The sequence below is a fragment of the Rhinopithecus bieti genome, unplaced genomic scaffold (genome assembly GCF_001698545.2).
Source record: "Rhinopithecus bieti isolate Rb0 unplaced genomic scaffold, ASM169854v2 scaffold_26298, whole genome shotgun sequence".
Lineage (NCBI taxonomy): Eukaryota > Metazoa > Chordata > Mammalia > Primates > Cercopithecidae > Rhinopithecus > Rhinopithecus bieti.
In genome coordinates, this window is record NW_016811735.1 from 30,871 (window position 1) to 37,383 (window position 6,513).

The 6,513-nt window shown below is 42.5% G+C and overlaps 1 pseudogene; it reads left to right on the plus strand.

Moving 5' to 3' along the window:
* Positions 1–3,065: 3,065 nt before the first annotated feature.
* LOC108543975 (putative golgin subfamily A member 6-like protein 3) overlaps positions 3,066–6,513 on the plus strand; it is a 5,477-nt pseudogene continuing 2,029 nt past the window's right edge.

A 6,513-nucleotide genomic window follows, 5' to 3' on the forward strand; every position in this document is an offset into this window, starting at 1 on the left:
TTTTAGAGTTTTAATCAAAATTTTCAAATTATCCTCCAGGAAAAGTGACTCCGGTTATACTCCCACTAACAAGGATAGAGCTCCAGGTTTCCCCTTCCATTTGTCATATTTCCTGCCTTTATACAGCAAATCTCATTGTTTTCATGACATTTCTTTGATTTATTGTGCTTTTGAATCTTTTTATATGTCATTGGCCATTTTTATTCTTGTAAGAAGTGCCAATTTCTCCATTGCCCATTTTTGGTTGAAAATCATTTGTTTTGTTTGTTTTTTTTCTTAGTAATTTTAAAGATTTCTTTATAGACTGAGGATACAAACCTTTTATCTGTCATTGAGATTTGCAAAAACTTTCTCCCAGTAGGTAATTTGTCATTTCCTTTTTTCTTCCTTCTTTTCTTTTTCCTTTCCTTCCCTTTCCTTTCCCTTTCTTTCTTTCTTTCTTTCTTTCTTTCTTTCTTTCTTTCTTTCTTTCTTTCTTTCTTTCTTTCTCTCTTTCTTTCTTTCCCTCTCTCTTTCTTCTTTTCTTCTCTTTCTTTGTTCCCTCCCTCCCTCCTTCCTTCCTTCTTTCCTTCTTTCTTTCTTTTCCTTTCTTTCTTTTCTTTATTTCTTTTGCTAGCCAAGCTCCAAAGTCACATTTCACTAAATTTTTATCCTGCCAAATTTGAAAGCCTTTTACCTTAGTGATTTTAGTGATTTAGAGCAGGAAAAATGTAATTGTCCAAGTTTCGCTCTGTCACCCAGGCTGGAGTGCAGTGCCATAATCATAGCTACTGCAGCCTCGAACTCCTGGGCTCAAGCAATTTTCCCACCTCAGCCTCCCAAGTAGCTAGGACTACAGCTGTGTGCCACCATGCCCAGCTAATTTTTAAAAATTTTTGTGGAGATGTGAATTCGCTATACTGCCCAGCCTTCTCTTGAACTCCTGACTTCAAGTAATCCTCCCACCTCGGCTTGTCAAAGTGCTGGGATTACAGCTATGAACTACTGCTCCTGGCTGAGAGTTTAGTTTCTATTGCTAGTGGTGTTCTTGGTATCTTTTCATATTTGAGGCTTTGGTGCTAGTGCTGAAGTATTGCACTCACCATCCAAGGTTTACAGGACTTTTGTTTTAATATTGAACAGATGGAACTGTTTCGTTCTGCATCTTTGCAGGTATACAAAATGTGCCTACCTGGAGTCTGCTTTATATCCATTGAAAGCAAGAAATAATACAGCAAAACTCTGCCTGGCTAGAGGCTTTGAAAGAATGGCGTATTCTGGTTTAATTCTATTAACTTGGAAGTGTGAAGGTGAAAAAAAATTCAAAACTTAAATTTCCTGTGGAATGCAATTTGAAAATATAGCCAATGATTCCACTTTTCTTCTCTAGTAAGGTTGGACATTCCGATCTACTTGGTGTTTTATTATAGAACTGCTAGTGTGCCTGAGTCTTGCATTGTGAAGATACTTTTTTAAAACTTGAGAGGTAAGAGGGTGTAAATGGTTTTGTATGAGATCAGACTGGATGAGAACTGCCACTTGTAAATATACGTTTTAGACTAAATCTCTGATTGCCACTTGTTTTTTCTTACTGAACTCATAAAAATAAGACACATTGGATGGAGGGTGGGAGGAGGAAGGAAATTTATGTCTTTTAATTGCATGTCATTGTTTCATATCAAGACAGAACATATGGTATCCCTGGCTTTGGACCTACAGAAGGAAACACATGTTACTACCTGCTGTATGCCAGAGGTTCTTGAACACCTGGAGGCATTACCACAGCATAGATTGCTGAGCTCTACTCCAGAGTTCGATTCACCAGGTCCAGGGTGGGGTCTGAGAATTTGCACTTATAAAAAGGTCTCAGGTGCTGCCGGTGTTGCTAGTCCATAGACTACATTTTGAGAACCACTCTTGTCTATTAACTGTAAATTGTAGAACTCTAGAAAAAACCTTAGTTTGGTCTGGGATAAGAAGCACACAGGTTATGGAGAAAATCATGAAAGATTCAACTCTTGATCCCAGCCTAGTGTGGAATTCAGGTAACAAGCAATACACAATACACAGTGACATAACACAATTCTTGGTTTCCATGATTGCCAGTCATAGCCAAGTATCAAGTGAGAAATTCAGTTTCATTTGCAAGGCATAGCGAGGCCAGGTGATTCTAGAAAAATGGGTCTTGTATTTGTTTTAAACCAGTAAAGAGCTTTAAGTGCTTATTAAATTGAAAGCTTTGTGTACTTATTTTGTATTTTATTTTATTTCTTTTGAGATGGAGTCTTGCTCTGTCTCCCAGGCTGGAGTGCAGTGGTGTGATCTTGGCTCACTGTCACCTCCCTTTCCTGGGTTCAAGTGATTCTCCTGCCTCAGCCTCCCAAATAGCTGGGATTACAGGCATCCAGCACCACGCCTGGCTAGTTTTTGTATTATTAGTAGAGACAGGGTGTCATCATGTTTTCCAGGCTGGTCTCAAACTCCTGACTTCAAGTGATCCACCCAAAGTATGGGATTATAGGCATGAGCCACCATACCTGGCCTAAAAGCTTTGTGTTTTTAAAGATATTAGACCTGTTTCTTGTTTAAAAAAAAAAAAAAAAAAAAAAATCTTAACAATAATATAGGAGAAACATTTTTCTAAAAAAGAGAAATAATTGTGATTATTTTGTCTTATTGGAATGTTGGATACTATAATCTGCTTCATTAATCATCAAGCATCCTATGGATTTTCCATTTTTATAGGATCTGTATCTCAGTTAAGGTAATACTGGTAATTCTTGTACTCCATTTGAAGATGAAAAATATAGACCAAAATCATAGACCTTGCATAAAAGCTGGATAATGACGACAGCTCTGGAGGAACACATAGATACACACACACACACACACACACAGACACACATATATATAAACTATACCCACATATATTTCTCGAAGTTTATTTTTTACAATTTTAAAGCTTTTAAAGCAACAGCAAGCCCCTCCCCTCTCCCAGTGTGGGCGACCCCTCCCCTCTCTCTGAGTGGGCGGAGACAGCGGTTGCATGTGCATTCTTCCTTGTAAGGCCACAGGTCCCTCTGGATATGCTGCCACCTGGCCACGTCTCCTTCCCATCTTTCTCACTGACCAATTGGCTTGGAGCGTCAAGGCTACGCCCCTATTCTGTGTTCTATTGGTGCCCTGGTTACACCTCTCTGGCTCAGTCACACAGCTGCCCGGTAGGTGACTGGAGGCATTCAGCAGTGCTCACTGGGCTTTCACTGTTGTGGCCGCAACCCCGCCTCCCTACCCACCCTGTGATGTCGGAAACAACACGACAGGGCAAATTGACTGTAGCCAAGAAAAAGGTAAAACGCACCAGGTCATGGCCCCCCACCCAGCCATGGATCCCTTCCGACGACAAAACCATTGCCAGAGTCCATACTACTCCTGAGGCATACTGGACTGGGGCCCCCAGCCTCGGCGCCTCTGGTCTCCCCCCACCAAAGTGTTGTCAGTCAGCCCCACCCCTTCAGCAAGCAGCCCAGTCCCTGCCCTTGCCAATCACCAGAGAGTGACTTTGGGTGGGTGACTCCTGGGGCTCCCCACTCCATACTTGACCCTCGCCTCCTGCCGCCCCAAGCCCGACCTCCCTGGGCTCTTTGGGCTTGCGTCTCCTAGGACCTGGGTCCCCCAGCCCCAGGCCCCGCCCTCACCAGTCGTCCCTGCATGACTTTGGGCTGGTGACTCCTGGGGCTCCCTACTGCAGACTCTGCCCTCCCCTCCTGCTGCCCCAAGCTCAACCTCCCTGGGCTTCTTGGGCTGGCGTCTTCAAGGACCTGAGTCTGAACCCTGTGTTTCCCTCCCCGATCGTGGAGCAGTGACTCAGGCATCACGCTGATGTGGTCCTCTCCCCTGGGAAGAATGGAATGTAGTAATGTCACAGTCCCTCTAGGAACTGTCATTACTGCTGCAAGACCGGCCTTTGATCTTACAACCCAGTCCCCTAAGTTTTCTCACCCCATTTCCAGATCCTCTGGTCACAGCACAAATTTCCAGTTGGAAGGGGAATGGAGACTGTGGGAACCAGGAGCAAGAGGTTTCAGGCTGTCTTACTCCCTTAACATAGACATTGACAGTGGGAAAAGCCTGCACTTCCCCTGTGAGCTCAAAATCTTGACAGTATCTCTGGGCGGCAATGGGAGAACGGGTTTGGTTTGGTTTTCTCCCAGGCTTCTACTTTCCAGAGAGACTTTAACATTTTTTTCTGAGTTCTCCACGGTTCTGGGACCACACTACCCTTCAGTCAGTGGTCTCTGAAGTGAGATTTGCTCATCTTCTGTGGAACAGATCTTGGGAAACTGAATTTGACAGTTTGAATCTTCCTCATATCATCTCAACCTGGGGTACTTTGAGTGCCACAGGATAAATGTGGGACATCTTTCTGAAGCATCGTTTTCCCTTGATTCTCTTGAGAAAAAACATTAATGTACTTAGGGATGACAGTCACATAGGTTTCGAAGCATATACCAAACTTCTCTCTGAAGTGAGGCTTGGGTTATCCTCTTTCTGATAAATTCCCAGATTTAACAGAAAAGCTGCCTTCTGCCATGAGGACACATTGATATGAAAGTGTGAGAGGTACCGGTGCACTTCCTCACACTAACAGATGTGTGAGGATGTATGACTCTAAACTACACGGTATACAGTGCCTGCCTGCTTAATGTTTACTTTTCTATCTCTGCCCCTGGTTTTGGTCCCTGGCAGCTGCTGAGTCATGGCAAAACCCCAGAGCTTGGAGTCAAAAGACTGAGTTTAAGTTCTAGTATTACCTTTTTCTTCCTTTATATTTTTCTAGCCATGATATCAATTCCCCTCAGTCAATAAATGATTGTGACCACACCTTGTACAGTTGTTGGTGGCATTAAATCAGATGGTGTATAAGAGTATTTTGTCAAAACTGTAAAGGAGGATGTGGCTGTAGGGGCTAATACTTCTCATGAGTTTTACTGCTCTTCCTTCCCATAGTTAAAAGAATATTGGCAGAGGAAGAGCCCTGGTGTTCCAGCAGGAGCCAACAGGAAAAAGAAAATCAATGGCAGTAGCCCTGACACAGCAGCTTCTGGTGGTTACCGCTCACCTGGGGATGTGAGTCTTGGCTGACCAGGCTCCTGGGGACAGGGGACCCAAGGGGCAGTAGAGGGTAATTGTTAAGATTGTGGATGGACTGTTGGGTACTGGTTAAGAATTCTGGGTTTGAGGCCGGGCGCGGTGGCTCAAGTCTGTAATCCCAGCACTTTGGGAGGCCGAGACGGGCGGATCACGAGGTCAGGAGATCGAGACCATCCTGGCTAACACAGTGAAACCCCGTCTCTACTAAAAATACAAAAACTAGCCAGGCGAGGTGGCGGGCGCCTGTAGTCCCAGCTACTCGGGAGGCTGAGGTGGGAGAATGGCGCAAACCCGGGAGGCGGAGCTTGCAGTGAGCTGAGATCCGGCCACTGCACTCCAGTCCGGGCGACAGAGCGAGACTCCGCCTCAAAAAAAACAAACAAACAAAAAAATGTTTTATTGTCTCCTCACTTGCATTATTTCTGAAGAGAAATCTGTTGTCATCCTTATCTTTGTTTCTGTATGCATGTTCCCAACACGTAACATGTCATTTCCTCTAGCCATTTTTAAAATGGTTTTCTTCATTCATTATTTTGAATACTGATTATGATATAACTTGGTGTGGTTGTTTTATTTATTTGTCTTGTGTTTCAGATTTATTAAACTTCTTATATCTTTGAGTTTATGCTTTTCTCAAATTTAGAACATTTTTGACCATTATTTCTTCAAAATTGTTTTTGTTCCTTCTGTTTCTGTCTCCGTCACTATTATTACACATATATCAGGCCCTTCAAAGTTGTTCTACAAACTCATTGATGCACTCTTCTTCCTTTTGTTCTGTATTTCATCTTGAATAGTTCCCAATGCTTCAAGGTCATAAGTCTTTCCTTCTCTGGCATCTATGCTATCCAGTGTAGGCTTTTATCTCTCACAGTACAATTTAAATCTCTGGAAGTTCTATTGGTATTTTTTATATCTTCCATATCTCTAACTCTTTGAATATGTGGAATACATGTGTAATAATGCTTTTATTTTCTTGTTTTGCTAATTCTAACCTCTGTACCAGTTCCAAGTTGATTTTGATTGATTGACTTTTCTCCTCATTGGGATGGTATTTTCCTACTTCTGTGTTTTCCTGGTAATATTTCTTGGATGCCATACAGTGATAATGTTACTTTCTAGTGTTAGATATTTTTGCATAAATATTCTTGCATTTATTGAGGCAAGGCTCTTTTGGGCATTGAGTAAATCTCAATGCCCATGATTTATGAGGTTTCCAATCTGACTGATAGGACCAAGGACAGTTCCTAATTCTACATGTGTGCTGGGCACTGTTACCACTAATTGTTTCTGGTAATTTTCTCCCAGTCTCACGTAGTTCTTATATTGCCTAATGTTCAGCGTCTTGTTTCAAATATTTTGTCTTTTTTTTTTTTTCCC